Genomic DNA, 16494 nt, shown 5'->3' on the forward strand with positions numbered 1-16494 from the left:
AAAATGTGCACACCTGTGTGTGTGAGTGTGTGCAGGCACACACTTCTTGGAGAAGTCTCTCTCTAAAGTTCTTTTCACTAAAGGGCAAAAATTTCACTCCCTTTAAGAAAGCACATACCAGAGAAAAAATAGACGCATAAGTTCTCTGTGCATGTGCAAGAGGAAAATTGTGTGTGCGTGTGCATGTGTGCAGCAGATAAATGTCTTTCTGTGTTGATTTGTCTTTCTCTGTGATGAGAAAAAAAATATATGGTCTTTATCAACACAGAGAGAAGTGTCTTCCTCTCTCTCTCTCTCTCTCTCTCTCTCACACACACACACACACACACACACACACACACACACTTGGGCAGAAAGTTCTCTCTATTCTGTGCTAAAACCAGATAGAAAGTAGTTTTCTACTTTAGAGAAGCATCACCTGAGAAATAAACATTCCCTCTATTCCTCAACATGCAAAAATTATTCTCTCTCAGAAAAGTCTCTAACACTCTTTACTACTGAACAGAAATCTCACTCCCTTGAGAAAGCACATACCAGAGAGAAAAACAGACCCAAGTTCTCTGTGCATATGCAAGGAGAAAATAGTGTGTGCATGCACATGTATAGCAGATAAATGTCTTTCTCCATGATGAGAAAAAAATATGGTCTTTATCAACGCAGAAAAAAAAGTGTCTTCTTTCTCCAGCCCCCACCCTCTCTCTCTCTCACTCTCTCTCTCTCTCACACACACACACACACACACTCAGAGGCAAAAATGTCTTCCCTGCTCTTACTAAACATGTACCACTGGAAAAACAAACTCTTCATTTCTCAGCACTCGGAATAATACAGTGCATCTCCAGGCAGAAAATCAGAAAATGTTACCTCTCTTTTTCACAGAAAGCCTCTCTCTCTAAAGGCTTCTGTCACCAGGCAAAAACACAACCCCTTCCCCCCATAAGCAAGCATACACGGTATACAAAAACACTCACAGCAGGGAGAAAACTGTGTGTGTGAGTGTGCACACGTGTGAAGGAAAATGCCTCTCTGTCTCAGTCTAAGAGCAGAAATGCAGAGAAGGGGCTCTCTCTTTCACACACACACACACACACACACACACACACACACACACACACGTGCAGCCAGAGCCGTGTCTCTCTCCATGGCCCCGTGAGCAGGCAGAGGCTCCTGCCCTCACCGCCTGGGCCGGGGGCTCCGGGCAGAACATGTTCTGGTCGCCCCGAGAAGGTATCTCTTTTGCCGAGCAGTTTTTCACTGGGAGAAACGACACATCCCCTTGCCCTCCAAAGTGCCCAGCAGAGAAATGCTCTCTACCCTCTCATACCCTCCCTCTCCATCCACACTCGGGAATGGGTGTGTGCAAACGAGCAGGAAAACACCTGTGGGGCTGTCTGTCTCTTCCTGCAGGCAGGAAAATATGGGCCCTTTCTCTCCAGGCAGAAAATCTGCCTTGCACACGTGCGCGCGCACACACACCCCTAATCAGGCAGAAGCATCCCCCCTGTCACCAGGCTAGACCACCTGAAAATCCAACATGTGGTTTCTCGGCTCACAGAAAGCCGACATCTGTGTGTCCCCAGACACAGTATCTCCAGTCTTACTCAGGAAAGTCTCTCCTGACAGCTCCTCACCCCTGGGAGGTAAAGTGCACACTGCAGGAAAACACATACAGCTTCTCTTTCCACACTCAGAGAACCATGTGTGAGTGTGCAAGGGTACACGTGTGTGCCACGGTGAAGGAGGAAACAAAAGAAAACCTCTGTCTGACCTGAATCTCCCTACAACAGGGGGATTGGATTTATGTGCCATTTTCCAGGGAGAAAAAACAATTCATCACACACACACACACACACACACACACACACACACCTCAGCACACACCATCAGAAAAACAAGCTTTCCTCTGAGTTCCCGGCCCCCAGCACACTATCCACGTGTGTCTCCAGGTAGAAAATATTTTCCCTCCACCCAGAAAAAGCTCTCCCAGGGACCCCTGCCACAGGGCAGAAACGACCCCCTCAGTAAAAGGCACACCCGAGGGCTTCATAAAAGGCACTCACATGCTCACTCTCTCTTCTCACTGAGAAAATTGTGAGTATGCATGCTTGCGCAGAAAGAAAACAAGTTTCTGGTTTGGGGCTGTCTCCCTGCAAGCTCAGAGAGACAAGGAAAAAAAAAAGATAAGGGAAAAAAATCTTTCCATCGCGCACACACACATCTGTGGCTTGGGCTGGCTGCCCCCTGGCCTGCCCCAGTGGACACCATCTGAAACCCAGCTTCTCTTTCCCTCTACTTCTTGGTTCACAGAAAATTGCCAAAATGTGTGTCTCTGGGAACAGGAAAGCCTCTCTCCTTCCCAAGGGGCTTCCGCTGAGGGCTGTCAGGGGCAGAAGCACCCACCCCCACCCCCAACACACAGGAAAGCACGATCAGGTAAGAACACAGCACGCACACACGGCCAGAGAGATCTGTGCGTGTGCTGGGCGTGCACAAGCTGATGGTGTTTCTCTGTGCTCGTCTAGCTGCCTTCCAGCAGGCAGATGTATCACACACGCATACACACACACTCAGAATCCACTCCCCTCCTCTTGAGAGATTCACCACCGCAAACACCACTTCTCGGCTAACAGAAAACTTTGTTTCTGACATTTCACTCAGAAATGCCTGTCCCTGATGCTGCCACATCAGAGAAAAGCCCACTAGAGCTTGCCTCCCTTTCCACACAGAGGTGACTCTGGGTGTGTGTGTGTGTGTGTGTGCGCAGAGAAGAAAGAAATCTTGGTCTGTTGGTCTCTTCCTGTAAGCAAAATATGTATGTAATATTTTCCAGACAGAAAAATCAATCTCTCTCATTTCTCTATCTCTCCTCCACACATACAATCTCCCTTCTCTCACTAAGTTTGCACTAGCTGAAAACCAGCATTTTCTCTGGGCAATTCTTGGCTCTCAAGAAATGTCACGTGTATCTCCAGGTAGAAAACACTCTTCCTCGTGCACAAATGTCTAGAGCCCTGTGTCACTCGGAGGAAATGATCCCTCCTCCCACAAACACTCACATGTGACAAGCAAGCGCACACACACAGCATGAAGCACGCTGGGCATGTTTGCACGGGCTCGGGGCTGCCTGTCTCTCCTCCTGTAAGTGTGCACACATGCACACACACTCAGGCAAAAGTGCTCCCAGCCCCAATGAGTGTGCACCACCTGAACACCAACTCATCTTCCTTCTACTCAGCTCACAGAAATCTGTCTGCATTTCTCCTGATGGAAAATGCTTTTTTCTTCCGAAAAGGCATCAGCTAAAGCATCCGATCCCTGGGGAAAAAAAACGCCCTCCAACCTAACGAAGGTCACTCGAGAGAAAACCTCACTACAGTCACCCCCTGTCAATATCTGAAAACCACGCGCACGTGTGTGCACTCACATACTTGGCCAAAAACAAAATTACTTATCGGTCTGTTTTCTTGCAAACCAAAAAAATATGTATATTCTTCTAGGCAGAAAAACAAACTCTCAGTCTCTACCTCCCTCTCTCGGGTCTCTGTCCCTGTCCCTCTGTCTGTCTCTTGCACACACACATGCACACTCACATACACACACACACACACACAAAGAACTCTCTTGTCATTAGTATATGCACCAGCTCCTGGAAAACCAAAACTTGATCACTCTCGGTTCACAGAAAAATGTGTGTGTTTCTAGGCAGAACCTATTCTCTGTCTCTCTCCCAAGCTCTCCACCACCAGGCAGGAATGATGCACACACACACACACACACACACACACACATTCCACTAATGAAAACACACACACTTGGCAAGAAGAGAAGCACGTGCTTGTGTGTGTGGTTACAGTCAGAAACATGTCTGTGTTGGGCTGTCTCCCTGCAAGCAGAAAAATATGTTATTTTTCCACAAAGAAAAAAATAACTCCAACACACACACACAAACACACACAGGCAGAAATGTGTCTCTTCTCTATGCTTGTACTACCTGAAAAAAACCCCTACTCTCACCTCGCTGAAAATTATATGTGTGCTTGTCTTGAGGCAAAACAACAACAACAATCTTCCCACTCAGAAAAGTAACTTTTAAAAAATTATTTGGGGCAGAAATGCACAATCCTCCATAAAGATCATACCAGATCAACACACACACACACACACACACACACACACACACACACACACCCTGTTTCCATAACTGTGAAAATTGTTTGTGCATCGGTGTGTGCATGAGCAGGGAAAAAACACAATTCATTAGACTGCCTATTTCCACAGGCAGACAAATAGCTGCATCTCTCTCCACGCAGGAAAACGTGTGCATCACACACACACACTTGGGCAGAATGTCTTTGCTCTCGTGCTAAGTGTGCACCACCTGAAACACCAACACTTTCTAATTCTCAGCTCACAGAAACATGCCTGTGTGCCTCCAGGAAGAAAATGTTCTTTTTCCCTTTTAGAAAAGTCTCCCTCTAAAGCTTTTCATCGCTGGGCAAAATAACTCCCTCCTCTCCGAGAAAGCACACTCCAGATATGAAAAACAAATGTTGGAAAAGAAGGAAACTCTGTGTGTGTTCACATGTGTGCCTACAAGCAGAAAATGTCTCTCTGTGTTCATATGCCTCCCTGCAAAAAGAAAAATATGCTATTTTTCCAGTCAGAAAAAAATTGTCCTTCTTTCCCTCCCTCCCTTTCCTTCCTCTTTTCCTCTTTTCCCCCTCCCTCTCTCCCTCCCTCCCTCCACCCCCCCACCCCACACACACAAGCTCCAAGTTCTGTTTATTGGGCTCCATCACCAGGCAAATATGTCTGCCCTTCCCTCACTAAGTTCATCATCTGAGAAATAAACACTGTATTTCTCAGCTTGCAGAAAATTGTGTGTGTGTGTGTGTGTGTGTGTGTGTGTGTGTGTGTGTGTAGTCAGAAAATGTCCTCTCTCTCTCTGTCTCTCTCTCTCTCTCTCTGGCTCTTTTGTTCCCTTCTAGAAATGTCTCCTGTCGCCACCAAGGAGTACACACCACACTAAACACACACACACGCACACCTCACTCTCCAGATAGAACACTTAGTGTATGTTCACAAATCCCTGTCTGTTCTTTCTCTGCACATAGAGAAATGTGTGCATGTGTGTGCAAGTGTGTGTTTTCTCTGGGAAGAAGAAAATTGATCTCTCTCTTTCTCCCTCTGGCAGAAAATCATGGTTTACTGCTCTGACTACCGGCAGAAACACCTCCCCGCTTTCACCGCTGTCACGGGCTGGAAACACACTCACCCGACAGACCCCAAAGCCCAGCAACTGACTCGCTCAGCCGTTTCCTTATAGTTAGAAGAATCCACTTTTGTTTTTCCTTCTCTAGCTAGGCCATGAATTCTCTCTCTCTCTCTCTCTTGCACACACACACACACACACACACACACACCCTCTCTGCAGGCTGTGAAGTGTGCTGGGTCACTGTGGGGCCCTAAGTCTTTGGCGTTGCTGTCACCCAGAAACCTTGGCAGACACGGCCTTCCTGACCAGAAGGGCCGCCCGGTGCCTCCCCTCACCCCACCCAGCTGGCCAGCTGGGAACTGGTCCCCTCTTTGGGGAAGAGGACCCCTCTTTCTCACCTCCACACCGTGTGTGTGTGTGTGTGTGTGTGTGTGTGTGTGTGTGTGTGTGTGTGTGTGTGTGTGTGGTGGGGGGGTCCGCCTACATCCCAGCGGGACAAGTGTCCCTTCTGGGCTAAGAAGGTGAAGGTACGTCTCTGGGGGTGTCACACCCTCCCTGGCTGAAGTCCCTGCCTGGGAGAACCAGGGACCCCCCCCACCTCCACGCGTCTCCCCTCCTCGCCCCCCCGTCACTGTACCCCCCTTCCCAGGGGCCCGGGGACACCGGGCCTCGGTCACATCCCCATCCTGGGGGGGGGTTCTGGGCCTCGGGTAGGTCCGCCCAGACCAAGGGGGCCCTTCCCCGCCCCCTCTCCAGCTGTTCGGCCTTCCGCCCCCTCTCATGTGGGCGCAGCCAGGGGGAGGCTCGCAACTCCTGCGGGGCGACAGCAGCAACCCCGACTTTGCCCCGGAAGCCGGGCGGGGGCGGGGGGCGCGAGGCTCGGCGCGGGGTGTCGCAGCCCCCCGGGTCCCGCCGCGCCGCCCCCGCGCTGCGCTCACTCGCGGCACAACAGCGCAGCCACGCGGCCACACGCGGGACTGCAGCCGGGGCTCCCGCCACGGCCCCGGGCACCCGGACCCCCAGAGGGGTCTGAGGCAGACTGCCCTCATTCAGAGGCCGGTTGTGGGGCTCCCAGTGTTCCAATCCCCCTTCCTCCTCGAAAACCTCCAGTCCTACAACCGTAAGGGAGCGGTTTCCCGAGGCTTCCACGAGAATCGTTCTGTTTTAGGGGTCCAAGAAATCCTGATTTCAAGTGCACGTCTGCAGCAATCCCCATTTGGGACCCAGGGAAGGGGGTTTGTCTCCAGTCTCCCCTCTCCTCTTGAATTATGGACTTAATGTGTTCCTCTCTGCTCTTACATATTTAATGCACTTTTCCCCTAAAACGATTCCAGGAGGGCTAAGAGGCAGGGTTGGGGTAGAACACCTGAACTTGGCCTCAACTCCCTGCTCCGCCACTCCCTGGCTGCGGGAGCTGGGGCCCGGCACACTGCCTTTCCAAGCCTCCATCTCCCCACCTGTGCACGGCGGTGTGTGAGGACACATCCCTTTGCGGGGTGCTGTAAGGAGCACACACAGGGTGAAGCTTCCGGCAGCTGGACCCGGCACACACTCGCCCTCAGTTCATGGAGCTGGTGCTGCAGTTATCACCATCAGCAGAGATGAGACCCGCGACAGCCAGCCACAGGGAAAGTTGCATCCCACCAGCACCAGCCACCCCAAGGGCTGGGCAATGGCTGCTCCCGGGCAGGTGGGGAGCGAGGCAACCGTTCCTGCTGGCGTTGAGAAGTGGGATGACTCATGTCTAATGCATCCCAGCTAAGACGTTCCAGGCCAAGGCCAATCCCCCCACGCTCCCCTCATCTCTGCCCCACAAGGATTAGCTCAGCCGAGGAGATGGATCCATAAAATACAGTGTCCTGGCGAGATTGTCACCAGGTCACTAATGGACTTGAGTAGGGCTGGGTCCGCTGGGGTGTCTCCATCACAGCTGGCAGAGGAGGCAAAGCCGCTGTCTTCCTTGCCCCTCTACCCCTCAAGGCCAATCAGCTCTCACCTCCTCCTTACCCGCACTCTGATGCCTTATATTTGAGCAGCTCAAAAGCACTTCCCATGTCTTATCCTGCTTCTCCCTTGTATGCCTCCTGGCTGAGATAGGTTAAAGAGACAATCCTTTATTTGATAGATTTTCCTGAGGAAATGTTATCTTTCAGGAACCATGCTGGCTGCTGGGGATACAGCAAGAATAAGACAAGTCTCCTTTCTCTGGAACAGCTTAAGTGCTCGTGGGGGAGAAGATGACAAAGAAGTAAATTCACCAGTGAACCAGATGATTCCAGATGATAAAACTATGAAGGAGACAAAACGAGATAGAGAGCAATCAGAAGGGAACTTCATACAAGGGGGAGGCAGGCAGGGCCGGCCATGTGCAGAGCAGGGAGTGATTGTTCTAGGCAGACAGAGCAGCACTTGCAAAGGCCCGGGGGCTTCAGGGAGGAAGGAAGGTCACTGTGGCTGGTGTGTAGTGAGTGAGGGGAAGGGTAGGGGGAAGAGAGAACAGGGGAGCAGGCAGGCTGGCTTGGGCCGAGGGTGAAGACGTGGCGAGGGGTTGGGGTCGGATTCTAGGGCAGAACAAAAGCAAGCAGGGAATGTCAGAATTTGATTGGTGTATATTGAGGTCCTGGTGCTGTGTGGAGAGCCGAGGGCTCGGCGGCACGTGTGGACCTATTTACTCAGGCTCAGGTGGGAGGCATTAGTTGTAGACGTTGGAGATGGGAAATGTGATCAGACTTGGGAGTTAGAGATGCGGAACTTGTGAGAAACTTCCGTTTTTCAGATATTTCAACCGAAATACAAAGCTGGAATCCAAACTTCTACACGGGGTTGTGGTCCCCTTACTTCCACAGCCCTTGTTTGTCTCTGAGCCTTTGTGCCATCTTACCCACTGAGACCTTGAATAATTTATGTGGGTCAACTCTGTTGACTGCTCCTAAGTTTATGTCTTGCTCACTTCCTAAATAAGGAGCTTCCTCAAGTACAGGGCTAATCCCTATTTCCTTTTCCCTTCTCCAGAATTCCATGTAGGGTCTTATCTACAGCAGCTTTTGTGATGTGTCTGAGACACCTGCTTTGTTCAAGCTATATCCCTAACGTCTTGAACAGTGCATGCCACATAGTTGGCACTTAATCAACATTTGTTGAAAGAATAAATGCATCATTTGATCTATCTATGGACAGCTGACCAGATGGCCAAAGATTTTCCAGTACAGCTTCCCTTTCAAATATCTTCCGTGTAGTGGTGTTGGCTTACAGAGACCTCTTGCTGCCTCTTTGAGGGCTGGGTTGAACTCTGAGAAACCATTTCCTTGTGGGCGTTGCTGTTGTTTTCTCAACATTCTTACTTGTTGACTTAAAGATCTTCAACTTCCTTATGCAAAGTGTCTTTGGGAGTGGGGCTACATCCGCAATATGGACTGCTGGCTCCAACTTTGAAATAAAATATTTAAACAGGTTGTCTCATGATATTTAAAGCAATAGTCTAAAACATGTTCTGTAATAGTCATTGAAACAAAATGCATAATTCCCAAATTACCATTCTTCAGAGTTCACAAGAAAGAACGATAGTTATGGGACACCTGCCAACGCCAACAATCCCTGGATGGCCAGAACAATTGTTCTCACTTGGTTTCACTTGAGGACCACTTTCAAGGAGGAGACTTTTTCAATTTGCCACAAATCCTACACTGCTTATTTTTGGAAGTTCCAGTTCCATAGTAATTTGCAAATGAGAAGGGCTGTGAACCTGAGTCGGACTTTGCTGGAGCTCCCCAAGAGGAGACTGGATTGCATTAAGTGGCAAGGAAACAGTGGAGAACTTTTGGGAACACTGACCCCCTTGTCCTGAGTACTTTTCTCCTTCCATAACGTATATACCCCATGTTGTGGGCACTTACCTGCAACATTCTCAGGCTGGAAATGGAATTATATTAACCTTTCACAATTCACTATGCATACCAGGCACTTGTCCCAGCTTTCCACCAGAGATCCATATGTACCCTGAGAAATGAGATCCCTATTTTGTCCCAATTTCATGACAGACAGTGAAGGGGAGGCAGGTCTGTGGTGGCTAAAGCCCGAAGATGGTTTGGAGGCGAGGTGAGCTCTGGTTTATGCCGGGTCTTACCAGGACCTTTGAGAAGTTCACGTGGGTGCGGGAAACCAGCCAGCGGAATGCAGAGTCTGGTCCTCACAAGTGGGAACTCCCTAAAGTAGGGAGAGAGGATGTATTTAGGAAACAGAAATCCTAAAATTGACTCTTGGCACTCCTTCTCACTAACCACGTGACCCTAGCAAAGTTCTAGGCCCACAGAGTGATGTTCTGAACTCCTGCTCCATCTCTTTCGCTTCTCAGATGAGGAAGCTGGGACCAGTAAAGGAGGATCCTGCCAGTTTGCCAGCTGTGAACCCAGAGGAACGCTTCTTGCTTCTTCCTCTCGGCCACGTGAGTGGGCCACGCCTTCCTTCTTCTCCCAAAGTCGTGGGTTGACTAAGACAGTTGGAGAAAGGATTTCCTAGAGCAGTGGTGAAACTTCTGACCAGAGGCGGCCTCCACCTTATTTAATCTGAAACAAGGAAACGTAGGTACAAGAACTGTACAAACAAGGACTTTTTACCTGACTTTCAAGGCCTCCTGCCAGGAAGTAAATTTCCTTGAGGTATGGGAAACTGGTTGCTACAACACAAGAAGGACTGAGAAAGATCTTTAACTATCTTGTCTTCAAGAGGAGAAGGAAAGAGGGAAAGAAGGAAGGATGGAAGGATGGAAAGAAGGAAGGAAGGTAGGAAAGGAAAGGAAGAAAGTGAGAGGGAAGGTGTTCCAGTTTGCTAATGCTGCCATTTGCAAAATACCAGGAAATGGATTGGTTTTTATAAAGGAGGTATATTTGGTTACAAATTTACAGTCTTAAGGCCATAAAGTGTCACAGGTAAGGCACCAACAAAGGGTACCTTCACTGGAGAAAGGCCACTGGCATCCGGAAAACCTCTGTTAGCAGGGAAGGCACATGGCTGGCGTCTGCTTGCTCTCAGGTTGGCGTTCTCCAAAGTGTCTGCATCAGCTTCCAATGGCTGTCTTCAAAATGTCTGTCTCAGCTACAGCAGCAAGCTCCTTCTGTCTGAGCTTTTATAAGGCTCTAATAAACTAATCAAGGCCCACGCTGAATGGGCAGGGCCACACCTCCATGGAAATTATCTAATCAGAGTTATCACCTACAGTTGGGTGGGTCACATCTCCACGGAAACACTCAATAAAAGAATTCCAATCTAATCAACACTAACATGTCCGCCCACACAAGACTGCATCAAAGAACATGGAGTTTGGGGGGATATAATACATCCAAACCGGCACAGAGGGGGAGAGGAAGAGAGAGAGAATGGGAGGGAAGGAGAAAGGGAACAAAGGGAATGGAAAGAAAAAGAAAGGAGAGGAGAGGAAAATTAAAGGAAAGGAAACAACAAAATGAGGGAGGATTTTCCATGAAAGTCAGATTCTTTCTGCCTCTTGCCACTTGTTCAAGCAATTATTGAGCATCTACTATAAACCAAGCACCGTGCTACATTTCGAGGTTACAAAGTGGCAAGACCTGGCTTATATCCATAAGGAGCCCCTGAGTCCACCGCTCAGGTTGCAGGGACAGTATGAGCAGGTCCCCTTCCACCTCCCTCTGTTCAACTCCTTCCCTCTGTGGTCCTCTTTTCCTTCTCTGGCCTCTTTACTAACTTCCCCATCTCCCGGGCATTCGCTCTGCATCCCCATCTTCACGGCTCAGCTTTCTCTTTCTCTATTTGACTGTCGTGTGGAGCAAGTGTGTTTTTATTCATTGGGTATATTGCAATGAGTTTTATCTCTTATGTTCTTTAATTTCAAAGTGAGCGATCATGTAGCCCATCGGAGCTCTCTTTCTCTCCATAAACAGCATGTGTTTGCTTTTTGGCATATGGGACTCCAGATAGAAAGAATTCTTGTCCTCAGATTTATGGGTGCTCCTGTGTGCCTCCTGTAATAAAACTGAAAGCTCCATTGGCCACGTTTTCAGAGAACCAATTTTCATCTTAAATATGTAGGCCCAGAAAACCATTTAGAAAGTAGGATTTATCCAGGGCTCCTGCAGTAGCTCTTGGGTGAGAACACAAAGCTGTTTGGATTCAGGGGCCTTATGAGCTCAAGGACTGTTTACTAAATGAAGGGATGCTGTATAGTGATATAGTGACAGGAGCGGGATAACGGCTTTGTGGATTGGAAAAGGTCTCTCCAGCTTCACCTTTTTCAAGTGGCATGAAATCTTCTTGGTAGAGTCTTATTTTCTGTTTAGGCAGATCCATCCTCTGCTGCCAATAAGAACAAAACCAAGGAAGGTCACAATTTTTCACTGTCAACAAGAAACAAGGAGTGAATGGATTCGGGCAGCAGGACAAAGAGGATCTTGAACGGGGGGCTCTGGTTCCCTCATTTTACCTCCTGGCCCCAGGAAGTCTTTGGGGTCCCCAGATGCTCCAGGCATGAAGCCTTCTAACTTGTAGTCTGTGGTCTTCAAGCACCACTTATCTGGGAGGGAAGAGGCAATGGAAGACGAGACAAGACCAAAGATGGAAGCCGACCCCATTCAAAAGAGAAATGAAGTCACTTCCACTCAACGAGTTCACCCAACAACCCGCCATCTAGCTCTGTGGATCAGGTTTCCTTGACACACACTTATAGCCTGAACTATAATGTTTTCCATGCCCCATAACATGTTTAATAGGCACCTTTAAAAATGGTGGTTCGGGAAGTGCATTCATAATATACCCACTCTGTCTACATCTACACGGTGGACACATTATGACCTTCATAAGGCATAACTCATTGTGAGGGAAGACCTCTGGATGGCAAGTCGAAATTGCCCAAAGCACGTTAACTCCCAGCTATGCACTGTCTAGGTCCTTGTTAGTAGAGAAAGTTTGTAAGAAGTAGGCAGAACATTTTTAAGATCATGCACACAATTTGGAGGAGCCAACAGGCTTGGGAAGAAAATGATAGATGGGCATTATCTTTTCACCTTGTGAGAAGCAAGCAAATCAACTATGGATGGACCAGGAAAGAAAACATCTAACTGATGATAGGCTATGAAACAAATCAACTAAGGGAGGACTTTTGGGGCTATAAACCTCAAATGGTATCTTTATGAGACTTTACCTCTTTCATGAAATTAGTTCCCCACAACTGAGATATAGTCATTAGTTTTTTTTAAAAAAAAAATAACTTGGCATCTGTTTTGAAGTCCTTTTAATGAAAATGAGAAGGGCAAACGAGCAGGGAAAATGAGAGAGAGAACACGAGATTGACAGAGACTTTTGAAAGGAGATTTAGCAGGCGGCTGTTTGAGAGGCTCTGAAAGGCTCCATCAAGAGTGATCTAGAAAAAATTGCCAAGAGAAGTCACGTACGTTCAGCAAATAAACTACCCCTGAAGAAGCTGATTAATGTTTATTTACATCCACCACGATGCTTGAGCTCCAGTGACTGCAGCCGGCCACGTGAGATAAGGGCATGGGGCCCACTCATTAAAGGCCCACCGTGCTCCCTGGCTGTCACTTTATCACCCTCGGTTCATTTATTCACATTGAAATTATGATGGGGAATGGATGCCTCAAAGTGTGTGTCTTGTCATGACTGATTTCTCCTTGTTTGTGGAGAAATCAAGTGCACATCCACCGTCGCCCGGATCAAGGGCCCCTCGTCGGTTCCCAGGACCACGGCTGGGGCCGCACCTGCTGCTTTCTGCTCACCCCACCCCCACCCTGTACCGCGGACCACACGGGAACACACTAGTGCCGCCAGATCCCTTAACTTTTCAAGAGAAGTTGTATCTCACACATCGGGGCTCCATCTGGGGCTTCGTGGCTCAACTCCTAAATTGCATGGCTTAATGAGTGGCAAGTGCCATTGTCCTCTCTTGGAGCAGCCCACCAAAGTCTTGGCCCATGGACAGTGCTGCCGAACACACTGATGTAACCTCACAAGCAGATGTGAGGACCGCCTGGCCCAGCCAAGATGTCTTCTCCTTCCTCTCCGTCCCTTGCTGGCCATCCTCCCTCACCCCCCGACAGTGCCTGGTCTCTGGGCACCATTTTGGCTGCTCCTAGCCTGGATGCTTCCTGGGCCCATCACCACCAATTTCAATTTGGGGAGAATTTGTTCTGAGTAATTGTTATTGCAAAGGAAGGTCAAGACTGAATATGCTACACTTAAGATGCCCTTGGGTAGCTGGCTGCTTCCTTGCCACTGAGACCTGCAGAGCCCACAGAGCAGACTCGGGGCTTTCCATGGTTCCATCATCCAGGTTCTGGGAGGGAAAAGTTAAGTGCCCAGGGAAGGGCTTTCGTGCTCCAACCAGAAACTTAATGTGAATGAGCCAAGGGAATGAAAAAGGCCCAAGCTCCAAGCCCTATCAGATCATCCCAAATTAATGTCTAAAGAGTAGGAATAGCTTTGCAGCAGGGGCCCAGGGAAAACGGGGCAGTGGCCCACTCAGTGACACCACCACTGTTGCACATGACGGACACTGAGCAAAAATGAGAGCTCAGAGCAGTAGGGTTGTCACAATTCCAAAACCATCTAGGAAAAGGGTGACACTGGAGAGTATCAGGGCAGGGTTTCGGAGTCTCTTCCACCCTGTGTACTGAGGCTCCTTAGCACTCCCAGCTCCAAGGATGTTTCTTTGAGCTAATACTTCCTATGAGGCATGATTCTGAATACTCTATATATTGACCAGTTGAATCCTCACATGGGCTCTGTAAGGCAGGGCAGGGGTGTTCAGCAATGCCTGGAGACAGTTTTGGTCATCACAACTGTGCAAGGGGAGTGCCACTGTCATCTAGCAGGCAGGGCCCAGGGATCAGCTGGACACCCTGCAGAGCACAGGATGGCACCCCTAGTGGAGAACGATCTGGCCTCAAATGTCAATGGTGCCAAGGGTGGGAAACCCTGAGGCAGAGGTTGGTATCAGCCGCCTTGTTTTACAGATGAGGAAACTGAACAGAGAGAAGGGAAGTGACTTGCCCAAGGGCACACAGCTCCTAAGATGGGGAGCCAGGATCCAAATGCAGCGTGCTGTGCTGGGACCCCCCGACTGGGGGGCTTTGTGGTTACCCAAGAGGAAAGGCCACTGTTGGCTTTGCCCCAAGTGTGTGCATCTTACAGGGAGGCTGGGCATCTGGCACTTGGTGTCCTGACCTCTTGGTTCCCCAAAACAAGTGATTTGGGAAAACCATCCAAAGCCTCGGCCAGAGAAAAGCCCACCCTGCAGAATCGACTTGGTGGGAACCTGTGCCAAACTCAACAAAGGCTTTTTGCTGAAGCCTCACATTCTTGGATTATAAAAAGAGCACCATCTGTATTTTCATATATTTTAGCATTTAATAATCCAAGAAGTCTGAATAATAAACATGTTGATAGGGCACATTTCTTTCCTTCTCCTTCTCCTCCTCCAGCTTCCCAGCCAGGTCGTGGCCCGATGACTCCGGAGGCTGGGCAGCCGTGATCCCGTGGGCTCTCCTTGAAGAGGGAGGAAGGAGCCCACTGGGTATCGTGCCGGCCACCCGTGTGAGGGCATCATTTGGGAAATCTCATGCTGGGTCCCCAAGGATGCTATGGCTTTTCTAACTTCAAGAGTCTGTTTTATTTTTTCTTGGTTCCACTAAATTGGACAATGGCCACAGTCTGTTAAATACTTGCAAAAAAGCCTCCCCAACAGCCTGGCTGTTCTGTACATTTAATCCCAGCCCCAGAAAGAGGAGAGGGGAAGGGTGTCTCCAGTAAACAGCAGTGAGCTGCCAGCTGCTGCTGTTACACCCGACAAGAGTCGGCTCCCAAATCCCTGTCCCTCAAGCTTCCATCCCCAAAGTCCCTTTAATATGGGGTAGAATATTTTATTTCACAATTAGGGCTCAGGATTAAACTTGTTTGTTCTTTCCTTTTTGCATTTGGCTGAATTTCTGAGGTGTATAAAGGCAGACTCTCGTACCTCTCAAAGAAGGGGGAAAATAGGACCCCCACAATGCAGGAAAGATCTGCAAGCACACTCCTCTCTTTTCAGCACTTTGATCACATCCTAAGCCCTGAAAAACAATTCTCTTGCCTTCAAAAAAAAAAAAAAAAAGGCGAGAATTGAATCTCCCCATTACAGCTCCAGTCACTGGCGGCTGAGAAAGCACTCTAGTGCCATCTTGAGCTGCATTGCGAAAAGCAGCTGAATTATCCAGAAACTTCCAGTCTGTGTTTACAAGAGCTGTCCGCCCAAAGCACCAAGCTTTTCTGTCTCCAGGTTTCCAGCCCCTTGGCGTCTGCTCGCCTTTGAATTCCCCGGTGACCCTGTCGAATGGGAAGGCACAGGGGGCCTGGAGGTGGGGTTGAGTGAAGCCAGTCGTGCTCTCAGGCCTCCTTCCGCCTCCCCGGGGGCCAGGGGTGACCCCTCAGCAGAGGAGCTGGTCTGAGACGGGGGCAGACAAGATGAGCTCCGGGGTCAGCCCCTGCCACGGTCCCTTTGAGCTCTTCAAATGGCATTTAGTGGCAGTTGGGTAATGGGGGAAGGGAGCTTTCCTGAACGTTTGTCCCGAGCTGGGGCTCAGTGAGATCGTGTGTGGAGTCAGAGGGAAACTGCCAGGCCGGGATTTCTTGTTTACAAAAGCTGTCCCTTCTCACCCCTGCTTTGCGTCCAGCTAATCAGCCACCCCACACCCTGCCTTCAAACTGCCAACAGGGTTGGGGGGAGCTTCAAAAGTTTCACAGGGGCCCCCCCACCATGCAGACCTGGGCCCCAGGCAGCCCTTCTCCAGAGGGCTTAGGTTTCAGCTGCCCCACAGGTTTCTGTTGTTGCCGGGCGGTTCTGTTTAACACCCTGGTAAGGAAGAGCCAAACTGGATCCTGGGCCTGATGAGCCTTCCCAGCCCCACAGCCGCCCCTGCCTTACCACTGTCACCCACTCACCGGAAAGCTGGGTGTTCCCAGAACGCTCTCCTCAGAGCGCAGGTGATTTCTCCAAGTGAACATGTGTTTTCATAAAAATGAGTGCGTTCCACGGTCGCTCGGGTTGGAGGGAAATGAGGGGCTTATTTTATATGAGGTTCATTACTTTTTTAAAATACCAAAGTATAACAATCATACAGTGATGGTTCTTAACCAGGCTTGTTTCTGCCCCCAGGACTCATTTGGTGATATCTGGAGACGTTTTTGGATGTCACTTCTGGAGGAGGGGGTGCTGCAGGCATTAAGTGGGTGCCGGGGGTGCTGCTAAGCATCGTGCA

This window comes from Choloepus didactylus, chromosome 19 (assembly GCF_015220235.1).
Source record: "Choloepus didactylus isolate mChoDid1 chromosome 19, mChoDid1.pri, whole genome shotgun sequence".
Classification (NCBI taxonomy): Eukaryota; Metazoa; Chordata; class Mammalia; order Pilosa; family Megalonychidae; genus Choloepus; species Choloepus didactylus.